This window comes from Megascapheus bottae, chromosome 2 (genome assembly GCF_031878675.1).
Source record: "Megascapheus bottae isolate mThoBot1 chromosome 2, mThoBot2.hap1, whole genome shotgun sequence".
Taxonomy (NCBI): Eukaryota; Metazoa; Chordata; class Mammalia; order Rodentia; family Geomyidae; genus Megascapheus; species Megascapheus bottae.
In genome coordinates, this window is record NC_143510.1 from 922978 (window position 1) to 942049 (window position 19072).

General features: G+C 42.3%; 1 long non-coding RNA gene across 2 annotated transcripts in view; it reads left to right on the forward strand.

Annotated features, from left to right (window-relative positions):
* LOC150066224 (uncharacterized) overlaps positions 1 to 18454 on the forward strand; it is a 56275-nt gene extending 37821 nt beyond the window's left edge. Inside the window, exons 3-4 of one of the 2 annotated variants that reach the window (XR_016532725.1) lie at positions 16732 to 16994; positions 18072 to 18454. This is a non-coding gene — a long non-coding RNA (uncharacterized LOC150066224). Of the gene's footprint in view, positions 1 to 16731; positions 17454 to 18071 lie in introns of those variants that run through there. The other variant, XR_016532724.1, reaches the window with a different exon arrangement.
* The last annotated feature ends 618 nt before the right edge of the window (positions 18455 to 19072 follow it).

A 19072-nucleotide genomic window follows, 5' to 3' on the forward strand; every position in this document is an offset into this window, starting at 1 on the left:
TGCTCAACATTGAGGACTCCGCTCCTCCTCCCCAAGGTGAACCTTTCCTGCCTTCTCCTCCTTTTTCCTCCCCTCCTGAAGCTCACACCCAATCCTGCACTGGTAGCTCACAGCCTCCAGCAGCCCCCTTATTTCCTCTGCGAGAGGTGGCAGGGGCAGACAGGGTGTTTTGTGTGCAGGTCCCCTTTTCAATGACCCATCTTTCCAATATCAAAAAGCAACAAGGATCTTATTCCCAAGACCCCAATAATTATACCAAAGAGTTTAAATACCTTGTTCAGACCTATGACCTCACCTGGCATGACATATACAGTCCTGTCCTCTACCCTTACCTCTGAAGAAAAGGAAAGGGTTTGGGTTGCAGCCCAGGCACACGCTGATGAAACCCAACGCCTAGACAATACTTTCCCAGTAGGGGCAACAGCTGTGCCCAGGGAAGAGGCCAAATGGGATTATGCAAATAATGCTCTTGGAAGGGTTGGCAGAAACAGGATGGTAACCTGCCTCGTAGCTGGCCTCCAGAAGGCAGCCCACCATGCAGTCAACTATGATCAACTAAGGGAGGTTACCCAGAGACCCACTGAAAACCCGGCTGAATTTCTTGATCCCCTTACAGTGGCACTCCAGCGTTATACTAAGCTGGACCTGGAGTCAGAGGAAGGTATAGTGGTCCTTAATACCCATTTTTATCTCTCAATCAGCTCCTGATTTTTTTTTTTTTTGCCAGTCCTGGGCTTGGGCTCAGGGCCTGAGCACTGTCCCTGGATTTTCTCAAGGTTAGGGCTCTACCACTTGAGCCACAGCACCACTTTTGGCTTTTTGCTACATATGTGGTACTAAGGAATCGAACCTGGGTCTTCGTGCATAGTAGGCAAGCACTCTGCCACTAGGCCAAACTCCTGGCCCCCAGCTCCTGATATTTTAAAAAAAAGTTGAAAAAGGCTGAGGATGGCCCTCAAACCCCCCAAGGAGATCTGGTGAGCATGGCCTTTAAGGTTTTTAACAACCAGGAGGAACAGAAAAAAGCTGATAAGGCTGCCCAGAATAGGAAAAGTTACTAGCTCCTGGCTGCTGCCCTCAGGGCTCCTCAAAGAAGAGGCGCCCAACGCACACCACCCAGAACATGTTTTAAGTGTGGCAAGGACGGCCACTGGGCAAGGGCTTGCCCTACTCTTCGACCACCCTCTGGACCCTGCCACAGTGTGGACAGCCAGGACACTGGGGAGTCGATTATCCCTCCTCGTCTCTACAAGGTGGGCCAGTCCCTCCCACACCCCCCACACATGGGGAGGAGCCCAACTTATCCGAGATGCTCAGCTTGGCAATGCAAGTGCGATGCTTCCCAGGGCCGCTGGATCCCACAAGCCTCACGATGGAGGAGCCCAGGGTGTGTCTCCAGATTGCAGGCAAGCTACTTGTATCCTTTCTTTTGGATATGGGAGCCAGTTAATCATTGTTACCTGAGTATTCCAGCCTGTCTTTTCCCTCCCAGATCCCAGTGGTGGGTGCAGATGGCCTTACTTGCTCTGCAACTACCCACGTAGAATAGATAACTTTCCTTTTTTACATTCCTTTCTAATCTTACCCCGCTGTCCCATATCTAAGGCTCCCTCAGCCCCTTACAGCCCTTTTCCTTCTCTCCTGGTTTTGCCTGAGGAACGAGTCTTTCTCAAGACCCTTAATCTGTCTGGTTTACATCCTAAGTGGACAGGCCCTGGATACACCCCTCCCCCTATATAATCTCTCACTTCCCACCCTAAGCTCTCTTGCTCACTGGACTCCATCTTGGGCAGCAGGAGTCTGCTCTTTCCTCACCCAATAAACCCTCTTCTCCTGAACTACATGGAGTTTTCTTTCAGCAGACCTTACACTTATATGAAACTATAAGCAAATATTAAACTATAAACATGTATGAAAATAGACAGATATATGCATATGTATACAAACAAATCCCTGAAAGATGGCGTACACAGGGGAGGATTCCACTGGTGGAAATTCTGAACAACTAAATGTTTAACACAATAACACAGGGGAAGCTGGAGCAGGTGTTGTAAGATATGGGCATGGGTCAAGGGGAAGAAGGGTCAGACAAGTGGAGAGAATGACTGCAGTCGTAAATAATATTCAGTGGGTGGGGCCGGGAAGGTAGCCTAGCAGTAGAGTGTTTGCCTAGCATGCACGAAGCCCTCGGTTCCATTCCTCAGTACCACATACACAAAAAAGACTGGAAGTGGTGTGGCTCAAGTTGGCAGAATGCTAGCTTTAAGCAAAGTGTCCAAGGACAGTGCCCAGGCCCTGAGTTCAAGCCCCAGGATTGGCAAAAAATAATAAAATAAAAATTCAATATGTGTATGTGAAAATGGAAGCAGGTGGCTCTGGCTCTGGGACTGGGAGAGCTAGGGAAGAGAAAGGGGTGGGGCAAAATTGGTCGACACACTTTGTGGCTCGCACACTGACATTGAATTGAAGCCCCCTTTTGAGCCACCTGCCTGTTATTTCTGAGTGTCTTCACCCACTGTTCCTCTCGCCATTTATGGAGATGTTTTCCATGAGTTATAGAATAAATGCTTCTTAAGTAGTTTTAAAATTTGAGCTTAGTCTCTTAAATAAATCTTGAAAAAAGAGAGCAGTGCCAAGCATTATAATGAGCAATGGGCCATTACATGCTGAGCTACACAGACATGATTGTGCAGAGATCGGGGGGAGAGAGAGAGAATGGGTACATGTACGTGAGTGGTGAGTGCAGTGATACTAGGGCTTAAACTCAGGTCCTGGGCACTGCTGACGATTCCTATGAATTTTCTTTTTATTTACTTTTCATTATATTTAAATAGTGTACAAATCAGTATACTGTATATCCAGAAAAAACAAAGAACTATAATTACTTTTGCAGGAAAGGGAAGTGATTTTTCAATTTTCATTTTTAGATTTTAATTGTTTAGTTATTTGATTTTTCTTCATAATAGCATTATTTTCCATTTAATTTAAGAATCAGATGAACAGCCAGGCACGGGTGGCTCACGCCTGTAATCCCAGCTGCTCAGGAGGCCGAGATCTGAGGATCATGGTTCAAAGCTAGCCTAGGCAGGAAAGTTCTTCAGACTCTTACTTCCAATTAATCAAGTGGTAGAGTGCCAGCCTTGAGTGATAAAAAGCACCAAGGCCCTGAATTCAAGCCCAAAGACTCAAAGAAATCAGATTTTTAAAAAAGTTGAAAACTGCAGTTGCAAAATCAGATGCCAGCAGCCCATTATGTGACCACAAGCAGAACACATTAAAGGAGTTCACAACAATGAATATCCTATGTACTAAACATCAATTATATGCTTTAACTCAGGAAGATGGTAAATGAATGAATAGTCTAGAAGGGCAGAAAAGCTTAGGATCAGCAGCTGGAAAATAATTATTTAGGATTAAAAATAAAAATCCAAGTTTCTAAAATTCCAAAGTGTACTGACAATCTTATTTAAAATGGTAGCATCTCCATGAAATTTATGAAAGATGAATTCAGAGAAAAACTATATATTGCATAATTATACAATGGATAAAAACCTAGAATTCATTTCTCCCAAAAGATAAAGGAGTGGGAGTTTGGCCTAATGGTAAGAGTGCTTGCTTAGCATGCATGTAGACTCGGGTTCGATTTCTTGATACCACATGCATAGAAAAAGCCAGAAGTGGTGCTATGGCTCAAGTGGTAGAGAATTAGGCCTTGAGAAAGCCCAAGGACAGTGCTTAGGCCCTGAGTTCAAACCCCGGGACTGGCAAAAAAATTTTTAAAAATAAAGGAGATTGTATCTATAGAAAAAAAATCCTTCATAATAAAAATTAATACAAGCTGGACACCAGTGGCTCACTGGTACCTATATTTCTAGGTATTCAGGAGGCTGAGATCTGAGGATTATGATTTCAAGGCAGCGGGAGCAGATAAACCCAAGAGGCTTTTTTTTTTTTTTTTTTTTTTTTTGCCGGTTCTGGGCTTGAGCTCAGGGTCTGAGCACTGTCCTTGGACTTTCTCAAGGCTAGAGCTCTACCACTTGAGCCTCAGCACCACTTCCGGCTTTTTCCTATGTATGTGGTACCGAGGAATCGAACCCGGGTATTCATGCATGCTAGGCAAGCACTTTAACCACTAGACCACACTCCCGGCCCACCCAAGAGGCTTTTATCTCTAGTTAGTCAGCAAGAAACGGCTGAAGATGTGGCTCAGGTGATAGAGCTCCAGCCTTGAACAGAGTGAATACAAGAGGCCCTGAGAACAAGCACCAGTACCAGTACACAAAAATATGAATATTAGACTATTAAAAGAAAATAAAGAATTGGAGATTATGATTCTAAACATCTTAGTTTAACAAGGAAGTTAAAAAAGAAAAAGACCTGATTGAGTAAATGTGACTCTGTCCAAAATGAACGCACTTTTTTTTCCATTATAAATTCCAAATTGATGGAATACTATGTAATGATAGCTTTACATTTATTATTTGGAATTTAAGAATTTAAGCAGAAATATTAGTGCAACAGTTTTTTTTGTAGGTTCACTATGATTCAAAAATAGCACAAAAAGCACTGTTAGGGGCTGGGAGTTTGGCCTGGTGGTAGAGTGCTGGCCTAGCATGCATGAAGACCCGCGTTCGATTCCTCAGTACCACGTACATACAAAAAAGCCAGAAGTGGTGCTGAGGCTCAAGTGGTAGAGCTCTAGACGTGAGAAAGTCCAAGGACAGTGCTCAGGCCCTGAGCTCAAGGCCAGGACTGGCAAAAAAAAAAAAAAAAAAAGCAATGTTACTCTATATTTTGTTTCCTATGTATTTAGTGTTGTAGTTAGTTAGACTTGTGGTTGACTGAATTTGGCTAAATTTGGGCTAGCACTGCTGGTTTCTAGAATTGATAATGCCACACTTCTAAATTTTTATTTTATCTATGTGTGGATTCTTTTTTTCTTTTTTTGTCCTACTGACGCTTGAAGTTGGGGCTCTGGTGCTTTTCTCTGGCTTCTTCAGTCAAGGCTGGCACTTTACCACTTGAGCTACAGAAAGCTCTTTTCAGCATTCTTCTGGTCAATTGGAAATAAGTGTCTCACTTGACTTCCCTGCTCTGGCTGGCTTGAAGCCATGATCCTCCCCTGCGTAGCTATGATTACATCCATGAGCTGCTGGTGCGTGTTGTTTTCTCACACACACTTGCTTACCTGTTTTGGAGCTTGAACCCAGGGCCTGGGCACTGTCTGAGCTTCTTTTGCTCAAAAGGCAGTGCCTTACCACTTGAACCATAGCACTACTTCTGTTTTTTTTGATTTATTGGAGATCAGAGTCTCACAGACTTCTCTGCATGGGCTGGCTTCAAACTGAGGTCCTCATATCCCACTGATATCTAAGATGATAGAGAAGAGTCACCAAGACCCAGCCTCTAATTTATTTTTTTACATTTAATTGTGTGTGTGTGTGTGTGTGTGTGTGTGTGTGTGTGTGTGTGTGTTCTCAAGCTGTAGAGTACTAGCCATGAGCAAAAAACTCAAGGACAGCAGTCGGGCCCTGAGTTCAAGCCCCAAGACCAAGATTTTTAAAGAAGATATTGGATATGTATGGAGGGAAATGGCACCGGACTGATAATTGTACAAGGAAAACAGAATGGCTTAAGATGCATTTGAGAGAAAGCTTTGTGCTGGTGGCTATTTGTGTGTTTGTACTTCTCATTCAGGGAACTATTCTAGTATTCCTGCGTGACATCAGCCATTAGCCAAAGAAAGGATATACTTGATTTGGATAGAATTTTTTATTTTTTGGCAAGCTGATCTTATCTGCTTCTTCACGCTATTCTTATCCAAGACTTAGCAGAAATCTTTTTCCTGCAAACCTCTACCGGTCATGGCTATGACTCACCACTGGATTGTTCAAGTTCCTAGTTCTTGGATCCACAGCACTGAGAATTATGACAAATCATTCTTTTGTTAACCTGCTTCTTTCCTGGTTCTGTTTCTCTTTTTTTGGCATGGGTACCCAAATCCTTTTTCTGTATAGCTATTCACCTGATCCAGGTGTGTGCTCTTCCACGTCTCCTCCCTGCTGAGGCCACACACTTCTGAACAGCACCCTGTGGTCTAGATTTACAGTGGAGGTGTGTACAGTCACGTACCCGTTCTCGTCGAGGCCGTACGGGCACCTGCATGCACGGCTGGCCTCGCAGTGTGACGACTGCACACTGACACATGTGCTGACACACGTCCATGTTTGCTCACTGCCAGAGCTGACCACACAGTCTGGACTGCGCACTCCTCTCCAGAGAATCAGCAGGGAGAAACCAGACTGAGAACAGTAGACCAAACTCTCTTCTTTCAATTAGCTCACATACTTTGGTTGCTTTAAGTAACTGTCCCTTGACTTTTGAAGGTGTTTGATTTTCTAAATGTAGCTTCCTTGAAACAGATTATTTTTGTTGGATTGGATGTTTTCTTCCTTCCTTTTATCCCTTCTCTTTCTTCTTTTCTTCATTCCTTCCTTCCCCTTTTCTTATTTTCTTCTTTTTCTTTAAAAATATATATTTCGAAATATACAATTATAAGAAATAGAAATACAGATTTATTTATTTTTAAATAAAAACAAACACTTGCTTCTAGTTATTTACATAAACATATAAGTATAAAATAAATGGGTCAGTAAATCTATAAATTTATTTATTTAAGCACATAGACTAAATATAAATTTATGTTTATATATTTATCTAAATATATAAATAAGTATAAGTTCATAAATGAGTATGCTTGTTTAGATATTGATATCAATTTGTTTATATATTGGTATAAATATATACGTAATATATACTTTTTATGCTTGCTTATTTTTATTATTTATCTTAAATGTTTTTGAATATCATGAAGTTGTGCAAAAAGGTTACAATTTAACATGTCTAAGTGTCTAGTGATGATTGCTCAGTCGTTCCTTTCATCCTCCTGCCCCTTCCTATCTCTTCCCTTCCTCAGACTCTTCACATCTCCTTCTGATCTGTTTATACCCATCCTGGGACTTGAACTCAAGGCCTGGATAATCTCCCTGAGGTTTTTTTGTTTTTGTTTTTTGCTAAAAGCCTAGCACTCCACTACTTTACCCACAGCTCCACTTCTGGCTTTTTGGTGATTAGCTGGAGATAAGAGACTCGTGGACTTTCCTGCTGGCTTTGAACTGTGATTCTTAGATCTCAGCCTTCTGCCTAGCTAGGATGACAGGTGTGAGCCACCAGCACTTTTATCACATGTACATGTTAAGTGGCTGCTACCTGTCCCCTTTCCTTTTTCATTAACGGAGCTCCTCCCCTCAGCCTTGTTTCATAATCTTGTTTCAGCTTCCCTACCTTCATTTTATTAAGTAGTCTTCTAAGTGTGTGAAAGGTTTATTCCATTGGAGGTCACTCCTACGTGTTCTATACTTCGGGTGTTTCACATGTATAATCCTAGTTACTCAGGAAGCTGAGATCTAAGGATCATGACTCAAAGTCAGCCAGAGCAGGAAAGAGCCTGATCTCTGATTTCCAAATGTAGCTGTGGCTCAAGAGTAGAGCACCTGCCTTGAGCAAAAAAGCTAAGAGACACGGCCCTGAGTTCAAATCTCTGTACTGGCACCCTAAAATATAGCCTGTCCCCTAGTTAAAGATCTGAAATACAGCACAGTGTGTGTGTGTGTGTGGATAAGGAGACATTTAAGACTGATCTAGATAAAGTGCATGGGAATGTATTAGGGAGACAAATCAATGGGAGAGAAAAGAGCTCTTCAGGTGTCATTGCTTTTCTATTTTACATTTTAGTGGCAGTTAGGGGAGCTCGAACTCAGGGCCTTGCGCGCGTGCTTACCTATTTGCTCAAGGCTGCTGTTCCTCCACTTGAACCACACAGCTCCACTTCCAGCTTCTTGCTGGTTCACGGGAGAGAAAAATCTCCCTGACTTTTCTGCCCAGACTGGCTTCCAACCATGATCCTCAGATCTCAGTTCTTGAGTAGCTGGGATTACAGGTGTGAGCCGGCGCCCATCAAGGGAGTTTTTCTCAGGGATGCTGCAAGTCACTGTGGGTGTTCAGCAGAGATGCACGGTGAGTAGTTTATTCAATAACGCAGACTGCTGAGTCAGGAGGAAAGGGAAAGAATGGAGAAAGCTTCCGGAGTAGAAGGCCTGGGGAGTCGTGCTGTGGGCCTCACCGGTGAGACATGATGGGACTGAGGAAAGCAGCAGGTGCCCGAGGTGTGCAGAGACGTGAGATCACCTCGTACAGAGAATCACTGCAAGCGATGAGCAACACATGGGAGAAGTTTACAAGTTTCTACCCTGGACAAAAATATATGATTCAATAAAGGGAAGTAGTGGAGAAAGGAGAATCAAAAGGACTTTAAAGTATGGCTATTAAGGGGAGGGTGCTTGTGGGGTTTATTAGTCTATTGATACAGATGGGCAATAAGAGGAAGCAGGGCTCACACCTGTAATCCAGGCTACTTGAGAGGCTGAGATCTGAGAATCCTGGTTCAAAGTCAGCCTGAGAAGGAAAGTGGATCAGACTTTGATCTCCAGTGAAGCAGCTAGAGGCCCACAGGGGAGATGTGGCTCACGGGGTAGAGTGCCTGGTCTTGTGAGCACAATGCCTTGAGTTCAAACCCCAGTGGACATGGACCCTCATTTGACAACCACTGATAGCCTACGACCTCCCAGACTGAAGAATTTAAAGCCACTCAGACTGGAGTAAGTATCTTAGAATTCTTGATTTGTCTCTTTGATAAAGCTTAAGATTCTCTTTTTTCTTTTGTGTTGATACTGAAGCTTGAACTCAGGGCCTGGAGAGGGCATTCCTTAGCTTTTCTGCTCCAGGCCGGCTCTCTACCACTTAAACCTCACCAGCCGCTTCCACATTTTGGTAGTTCATTGCAAACAGAGTCTCACGGACTTTCCTGTCCAGGCTGGCTTTGCATGGCCACTCTCAGATGGCCTGTCCTAAGTAATTTCTCTCATATTAAATGGTATAAAGTTGTGTATGCCAGAACCCCTGGAAGCATTGTTCCTGAAGGACTAGGCCCCAATCTTGACTCTAATCTAACATCCCAGATGGACTAATGGCCTCACAATCCAAAATGGCAGCCGCAGTCAGGGACGAGACAGGTACACGTTGGCTTTCTCAAGGGAAGTCCCTACAAGATGCCACGGTACTTTCCCCTAGTTTAGTCTGTAGAATTTAGTTGCTGCCCCCCTGCCATAGTAGCTTCAGATGACTGTTCACTATCTACTGGCAGCTAAGCCTGGGCTCCCCTCAAAGGTGTGTTGCACAAGTTCCCTCCTGTGGAGAGAAGGCCCTTGTCAGGCATCCGTGTATGCCTGAAATCAGAGTTCCTTGGCATCGTCCTTTGGTTCCGAGGTCTGGTCAGGAGAATGCTCCTTTATTCCGAAAGGATGCTCTTTCCACATTCTTGTTTGGTCCATCACATTGCCAGTATCTCTGCTCTTGCTCTTTCAGGGTTCTTCCTGAGTAATGTGAGGAGGGATGGAGCACAGGCCAGGCTGTCACACAGCTGCCCGCCTGATGACCTTGGGAGCTGTAGGTGAATAACCAGAGGACAAGAGATACAGAGTACAGGCAGCAGAATACTGGACAAAGAACAACATGTACACACAGCATTGTGGTAGACGAAAGGACGACTCACATCCGGGGTCAAATGGAGCAGGAGTATAAACTGTTTCACCGTGTTACTCAGAACAGGGCACAGTTTATGATTCTTAAATGATTTCTTACTTGTCATTCCCATTTAAAGATTTGGATATATAGATATGTATAGACACATAAATGTGTATCTGTACATATGTGTGTTTATATATTCACACGTATACAGACATATATATAAGTGTGTTTACACTTACGTATGCATATATGTGTATGTGTTATTTATTTTTGGTGCCAGTACTGGGGCTTGAACTCAGGACCTTGTGGTCCCCCTTAGCTTTTTTGCTCAAGGCTGGTCCTCTGCCACTTGAGCCACAGCCTCCACTTTCATCCTTTTGCTTTTTTTTCTTGGCCAGTCTTGGGGACTGAACTCCGGGCCTGAGCACTGTCTTTCCTCGAGGCTAGAGCTCTACCACTTGAGCCACATCACCACAGCTGGCTTTTCTATGCATGTGGTATCGAGGAACCGAACTCAGGTCTTCCTGCATGCTAGGCAATATTCTACCACTAGGCCACATTCCTGGCCCTCATCCTTTTATTTTTAATCGAAGGTAAGAATCTTTTAGGTTTGTCTGCCTCGGCTGGTTTTGAACTGCAATGCTCAGATATCATCCTCCTGTGTATCTAGGATTACGGGCATGAGCCACCAGCACCCATTGCTAACCCATTTCTTAATGAGGAAATAGATAAAGTGATGTGCTTTCAGGAAGCAGAAAAGACAAAAAAATAACAAAGGGGGGGGGAGTAGAAATAGCTTATAGATAGCTCTAGTTTTTCATCTTTCACAAGTCAAGTACTGGGCTGCTTGGCTCTTTAGATTATAGATTGTATTCCTACATATTTTAATTTTAAATGAATAGGGAAAAAAGAGCTAGGTGATGGTAGCTCAGGCCTGTATTTCTATGCAAGAGGCTGAATCTGAGGGTTGAGGTCTGAAGTCAGCCTAAGCAAAAAAAGTCTATGGTACTCTCATCTCCAATTATCAAGAAAAAAACGAAAGTGGAGGTGTGGCTCAAGTGGTAGAGTGCCAGCCTTGAGTGGAAAATCTAAGGGATAGCACCAGGCCCTGCATCAGTTCAAACCCCAGTACTAGCACAACAATAGCAAAAGAAATTCTTATTATCTTTATTTGAAATACAGTTTTTCAGGGGCTCATTTTCTTGTCTCAAAACTAATAGTCCATTGGTAGAATTATCATCATTATTATTGGACAATGTAGGCTATTTGTTAATTATGTTCCAGGATTCTGTAATTCTCCAGTGTAATGTTATTCTTATGTTATTTACAAGGAAACTAAAGCTTAAAGCAGCCGTATGTAACTGTCCTGGGGTGGGGGGGAGGGGAAAAGAGAAGTTATAAAACACAGCCCTGCCAGGCCTATTCCTATAATCCTAGCTACTCAAGAGGCTGAGATTGAAGAATCATGGTTCAAAGCCAGCCCTGGCAGCAAAGTCCATGAGACTCTTATCTCCAGTGAACCGCCAGAAGAAGGGAAGAGGAGCTCTGGCTCAAAGTGGTAGAGAGCTAGCCTTAAGCTGAAGAGCTCAGGGGCAGCACCCAGGTTCTAAATTCAAGCCCCAGGACAGACCAAAAAAAAAAAAATATATATATATATATATATATATATCCTTTCTACCAAAACTCTGTATGCAGAGGTCAAAAGGGCAATTTATTTATCTTCTTATGTCACAAAGATATTTGACCTGTGAGGTTGATTTATCCATGAACAATTCTAGTAGGCTTTGGCTAATTCAATTTAGAAATTAGTAGCTCCTATACTTTAAGTCAGTGCAGACACCCAAGAAGTTTCTCACAGACAACCCGCCCGTGAACCTCGGCCTGACCCCTGCATCCCTGCTTTGAGTGTCTTCACAGTTACTTACGCCAAGAATATGCAATTATATAGAATGACATCAGTGCATTTATAATACAAATATTGCCCCAAGACTTTGGGGGCTGTCTCTATAAACTTCCATTTCATAAAGGCTTGAATGAAAAGTCAAATTATGTCCTCATCACCTCTCAGTCTTGTCTAATGAAGACTCATTAAAAGGTCAAAGGAGCAATGGAGATAAAAAGATAAAGGAAGAGAGCAGACTATCCAATTTGCTTTTGCATTTTTCACCTTTGTTCCAGACAGGACTCAAGCGCTATTAGCCAGAAAATGCAGTTGGCCTGGGCACTGTGGCTCACATCTGTAAACCAGGCTACTCCAGTTTCCTGGTGCTTACTTGGAGATCAGGGTCTCTTGGGCCTTCCTGTCCCCGCTGACTTCAAATGACGATCCTCCGACCCCAGCCTCCTGTATAGTTAGGATTTCAGGCATGAACCATTAACTCCTGGCTTGTTTGGTTGCTTGCTTGCTTTTCCTCTCTCCCTCTCCCTCTCCCTCTCCCTCTCCCTCTTTCTCTCTCTCTCTCTCTCTCTCTTCCCCTTCCCGCAGGGCAAGTCAGAAGTCAGGGCTTCAAAACCAAAACCGCAATGTAGAAACTGGAATGTTGTATGTGTAGGAGAAGAGACATGAACTACAAACTCTGACAGACATCAGGCATAGGTTTGAATCCTTGCTCAAACCAATCTACAAACCAACTGACTTGGGCAAACTGCTTCTCTAGTTTTAAATAGTGAAAATAATATCAATCTGTAGGGTTACCTGGAGGGCAGCTCATCTACAGGTACCTAGTACCTACTCATTAAGTATTGTATTATTGGGATTGTTCTCTATACTTTATGAGAGACCTTAGGTTCCCTGAAAGCTGAATGTCTGTTTTATTTATCTTCATATCTCCCAATGCCTACCATGGCAATTATATGCAAGTTAATATATATTCATATATTTATATGTTCACATATTAACATATACATATTATATAAGTATATTTTATATTATTTGTTATGCATTCTATTATATAGTATCATAGTATAAATTAATATATTGTGTTATATCATACTATATACAAATGTATTAAATACTATATATGAATATATATTGTTTTTTTTCTTTATGTGGTACTGGGACTTGAACTCAGGGTCTTGTGCACTCACCCATTTAGAACTGGGTTCCTCTTATCTTTGCCTCCTGAGTAACTGAGATGACAGATATGAGCCACTAGTGCCTGGCTAAGTGCCTATAGTCTTAACTTTTCTATACCATACACGGGAAAGCTGAACAAACCATTTTGCTTAGAGCTAACCTCTTCAGGGTTTTTGCCTTCATCTTTGGTATTTCTCTTGGCTGGGGTGAATCCTACTTTGGTGGAAAAGAAAAAAGTTGGAGAGATTGTGCTTAAGGAAATCTTAGCCCAAGCATCCTAGTGCAAACGACTTCTTTTTAACCAGAAGACCCCATTTCCTTCAAAACCAAACCAAACCAAAAACTTAACTTCAAAAAAGGAATTTTTTTTTAAAGTCACAACTGTAGAAAGAATCCCAGGCTCATGTTCCCCAGGCTGCTCTGGAAACTTGTTTACAAGCCTACTCTGAGGATTTGCTCAGGTCATTACCCATGCATAGACGGGATTTATCCCTCTTTGTATGCAAACACATCCACATTGCTGGGTGTTTTCTTTGCATGTTGATAAGCACACCTGGAATTGTGACACAGAAGACCAGGGAGGCAGAGACCCAGTGGGTGGCTGAGCCAAATGTACAAAGAGATAAGCACAAAACGAGCTGTCACATATTCTTGATTTTCCATGTGCCCTAGTATTGAGACTTTAACCCACTGTCTCATGTTCGTGCTTAGCTTTTTCGGCTCAAGGCTGATGCTCCATCGTCTGAACCACGCCGTTACACTTGGCTTTTGGATGGTTCATTAGAGAAAAGAGTCTCTCATATTTGTCTGTCCAGGCTGACTTGGAACTTTGATCCTCAGATTTCAGAGTCCCTTTCTTCTTCATTTTGTTTTAATCTCTTGTTTTCCTACAAATTATTGGGGTGTGTGTGTGTGTGTGTGGCCCGAGTCCTGAGCTTTTGTGCTCAAGGCAGGCACTCCACTTCTGGCTTTCTTTTGCAATTAATTGGAGATCTGAGTCTCACTGACTTTCCTGCCCAGCCTGACTTGGAACCACAGTCTTCAGATCTCGGCCTGCTGAGTAGCTAGGATGACAGGCTTAAATAAGCCACCATTGCCACATAATCTAGAAATGAGAATTTTGTTATGCTAGTCCTGGAGCTTGAACTCAGGGCCTGGACACTGTCCTTTATCACTTTTGCTCAAGGCTAGTGCTAATTACTTGAACCACAGCCCCACTTTTGGCCTTTTCTGTGTATGTGGTACTGAGGAATCTGACCCAGGGTTTCCTGCATGCTAGACAAGCACTCTACCACTAGGCTACACTCCCGACCCTGGAAATGAGAATTCTTAAAAGCAGTTTGAACATTAACTAGAAGAATGTTTTTTTTTAATTCCTATAGTTTCTTCTGAAGTTGGGATAATAATAGCTAACATTTAAATTCTTAAATTCTTCCAGACAGTGTCTGAAGCGTACTTTACATGTACTGCTCATTTAATTCTAGTTCACTAGTGAGGATATGTGTGTGTATACATGTATATATTTGTGTGTATATATATATATGCACACACACACACACATATATATATATATATATATATATATATATATATATAGAGAGAGAGAGAGAGAGAGAGAGAGAGAGAGAGAGAGAGAGTCTTTAAGTAGTTGTACCAAGGGTGTCAATTCAACATGTCAGTTTATGAGTATAGTGCATCTTGATCGATACCCCTGGTTCCATCATTCCTCTTATTTCATGGGATATCATCCATATTTTATTTTTGTCTTTTTATTTATGCTAGTCCTGGGGCTTGAACTCAGAGCCTGGGAACTATTCATTTCTTTTTTTGTCAGTTGTGGGACTTGAATTCTGGGCCTGGGCACTGTCCCTGAGCTCTTCAACTCAAAGCTACTTTCCTACCCCGTAAGCCACAGCACCACTTCCAGTTTTCTAGTGGTTATTGGAGATAAGGGTCTCGTGGACTTTAGTGCCCAGGCTGGCTTTGAACCTTGATCTCCAGATCTCAGCCTCCTGAGTAGCGAGGACTATAGGAATGAGACACTGTACCCGGGTTCTGGGCACTATTCTTGAACTTTCTCAAGGCTCCGCTCTACCACTTGAGCTACATCACCACCTGTGGCTCTTTTTTTTTTCCCCTGTGGATGTGGTACCAAGGAATCAAACCCAGGGCTTCGTGCATGACAGGCAAGCACTCTACTGCTAGGACATACTCCTGGCTCACATCCACATTTTAAAGAGCTGAGTCACTGGGGCCGAGAGTTTGGCCTAGTGGTAGAGTGCCTGCTTACCATGCATGAAGACCCAGATTTAATTCCTCAATACCACATACATAGAAAAAGCCAGAAGTGGTGCTGAGGCTCAAGTGGTAGAGTTCTAGCCTTGAGAAAGCCCAAGGACAGTGCCCAGGCCCTGAGTTCAAGCCTCAGGACTGGCAAAAAAAAAAAAAGCTAAATCAACTTATCCAAGTCTTACAATTTAGTGAAAGAATAGCATTTAAAGCCAGCCTTCTAATCCAAAATTCTAACCCCAAACCATTTTTATCAACCACTCTGTGGAATGCAGGAGAAATAATACAAAGTTTTATAAAAATGCATGCCACGAGATTTCATGAGTTACTCTTCCTCTCCGATAAAAGTGCATGTGAGAGAAGATAGAAAACATGGGGACTGGGCGTCATGCTTCATGCCTGTAACCAGAGCTACTCAGGAGGATGATAGCTGAAAACCTTGGTTCGAAGCCAGTGTAGGCAGGAAAGGCCATGAGACTTTTCTCTGATTAACCACCTAAAAGCCGGGCTACAGTACTCTGTAGCCCAAACCGTAGAGTATTAGCCTAGAGCAAAAAGAGCTCAGGGATAGTGCCCAGGGCCTGACGGAAAAAAAAAAGTGGCAAAAATAAATAAACAAATATTAAATAAAAAGATATGGGGCAATACAGTTCTTATTTCCAGATAGCATTTTGGATGAACAATTATTTTTTTCTTAATTTATTATTTTTACAAGTGCCTCTGAAAACTATAACAGATTAGATACAACACTAAACTGTTTTTCAATTTTGTATTTCTGCTTTAAAATGTTTAGAATTAGTGTTTGAGAAGTTATGCACCTTCTACCTGGTGAATATAATGTAGCCCTTCTATTAATTACAATAAAAATATATTTAAAAATGTTTAGAGTTGGGCCAGGCTAAAACCCAGATGTAAAATATAAAATATAAAATACCCAGGATACACAGGATAGTACTTAAGCCAAATATATGGCAGTAAGCATAAGAGACACCGAAAAGAGAGTGGTGTGGTGGGGGGGGGGTGTCATCACCGGGGCTTGAACTCAGGACCTCCTTGTGTTGCTTGGCTTTTTTCACTCAAGACTGGCACTCTACCACTTGAGCCACACTCCCACTTTGAGTTGTTGTTATTGTTTCGCTGGCTAATTGGAAACATGTCTCAGGGACTTTTCTGTCTGGGCTGGCCTTGAACCAGGATCCTCAAATCTTAGCCTTCTGAGTAGCAAAGCTAACAGGCGTGAGTCACCAGTGCCCAGCTAAGCCTTTGATTTAAGAAACCCCAAAATTTTGCTTTTTTTTTTTTTTCTGAAGTGGAAACCTTATTCTCTAGTCACTACAGTAAACATTTTCTGGAGAAATGTAACTGCCCATTGCTGGAAAAAGTTAGGTGTCTTGTTTATAAGCACATGGCAGAAGGAAAGAATTTGTTGTTTGTTGTTTTTTTTTAAACTTGATGCTTCCATGAGATTCTTGCTATAAACATTTTTAATATGCTGTAGAAAGTTAACATTTAAACACTGGGTTTATATGCTTTTTTTGGTTAGACTTATAGCCACAAAGAAAACCCACCTTTTCTTAGTGTTTGGTATCATGAAATGTAGACCTGTTATTTTCTCCTTCCCGTTTACATTTTGTAATTTTAAGGCAAATAGCACCCTGTCTAGAAAAGCAGTAGTTTTATTTCTACTTACTTCTTTGTTCTTTTTCTGTTTGACTCTCCAGAATCATATGGGGACATAGAGACCATCTGTACCACAAACCCCAGAACTTTACCCTAAAGCCAGGATCAGGGAGCCATGCTTCTTCTGGTTACCATCTCTCCATCAACTCAACTGTGCAGTGGGGTTCTTTGCTCATGCCTGTAATCCTGTAATCAGCTACTCAGGAAGCTGAGATCTGAGAAGCCCAGACTGAAGCCAGCTCCAGCAGAAAAGACCATGAGACTCTTATCTCTAATGAACTGGAAAAACGCCATAAGTGAGAATGTAAGGCCCTTACTACTCTACTACCAGCACACACACACACACACACACACACACACACACACACACACACACACACACACACAATACTATTTGATTCTACTCACGGAATATTGCCAGTTAAATATTTGGTTTTATATGAATAGTCAACTAATTCTGACCTTTGTTTTGGTTTGTTTAGGTAAACAGTATACTGTACCATGGTGTGAACCCAGGGTTTCACGTTTGTTAAGCTTGCTCGTTTGGCTGTATTATCAGGTCACAGTTATAACTGGGCTTTTGGTTCATTCATTGAAGTCTAGTGGCTTTTTCTTCTCAGGCTGGCTTCAAACTTTGAGCCTCCAGATCTTAGCCTTCTAAATAACTAGGATTACAAACATGTGCCCTGTTCGATTTCTTATTTATATGTCTTAAAGGAGGAAATAACCTAAGAAACTGAGAAATAAATGGTATGTGTTTATGTAGCAGAAAAAAATCTGAGACTCTAGACTTGAGATTTTGAAATAGTGCATTTTCTCAACCTTCATTTCCCTCCCTCCCTCCCTCCATCCCTCCTTCCCTCCCTCCCTTCTTCCCTTCCTCCCTTCCTTCCTTCCTTCATCCCTCCCTCCCTCCTTTCATCCTTCCTCTTTCATTTCCTTTCTTTTTTTGTTCAGTCATGGAGTACAGTTTATACACAGTATAGGCTAGTAAGATATTTTTCTTTCAGAAAACACTGGCGCTTTGGGAGACTATTTGCCAAGGTATATACACCCTATGACCCAGAAATTCTGCTCGAGATCCAACAAAACTCATTTGCATGCACAATGGAAGCATGCATGAGATGCTTCTATTCAAGTTATTTAAATTGTTTGAGAGGATTAATTACTGGGAAGGAATGAACAACTTTGCACTGATCCTCCAGTTCAGAACTTTCTGTAGGAGACTGAGCAATGGAAGCAATTGCCGCTGTGGCATTTGGTTGTAGGACAGGAGCCCCTGGATTTTTAAGACCTAGCCATGAGGTCTTTGCCTGGGATGTGTCTGGGTCTCAGGTCCCTTTTCTGTTAGCTGTGTTTTATCATAATCTATCCCCTTTAGGACACTTCTGAGGTCCCCAAAGATGAAATTTGGATAATTCATGCAGGACCTATTTGAAGAAACTTGAGTACATATCTCCTGTATTACCAGCTTTCTTCACTAATACCCAAGACAACAAATGTAATGTCATTCAACTATATTATTTTCCTAGATCGAGTTAATGGTTCTTCCTTATTTGCACGCTGTTGTCTGTTACTCCCTTGACTGTCCCTTAGATGGGAAACTATAGCACAGAAGGATACAGAGAACAAGAGTACGAGGTGGTCTGATTTTACTGATGACAAGCCAGCGAATTGTGGCATGAGAAATGAAGTAATCCCCTGGGGCCAGTGAGCAAGACAAGACGGCAGGGTGGATGTCTTGAATAAATACTATGCAACTACATGGAGTTTGGTAACAACGTTCACATCTTCTGCTTTCTGTTTGTCTTTGTATAAGGAAGCCATTTCTTTGTAATTGATATTGGATACAAGCAGACTGTGAAGAGAACAGGTGAGGGTAGGTGAGAGGAAATGGACAAGATCCATCTTTCAATGTACTGACTTGTCATTTCTCAACACATAGGTATAGAAATATAAATTTAAAAGTGCTGTTTCTTGTGCACGTGGGTTCATTGTCCGTGGATTCTGTATACTTCAGAATGGCCTTTGCTAACAAGGACTGAAAAAGAGTTACAGCGTGGCTTGATCCAAGGCTAGAGACTGGAAAAATCATACCATAGTTCTTGTATCATGCTGTCATAAATGGGAAAAATAAATCACTTCAATGTGTAATAGTAGCTTTCTGCTGCTACAGGGAGATAATCTGAGCTACAACTTTGAAGATGGAAGGCCACAGAGGAAGCATATGCAGTGTTAGTGTAAATAGGAAAGTAACTCTCAGATGTTTTCAGGGTGATCATGCTCTGGTCATGCTGAGCATATTAATTTCTCTCTCTCTCTTCTTTCTCCCTCCCTCCCCCGCCTCTCTCTCTCCAGTCCTGGGGCTTGAACTCAGGGCCT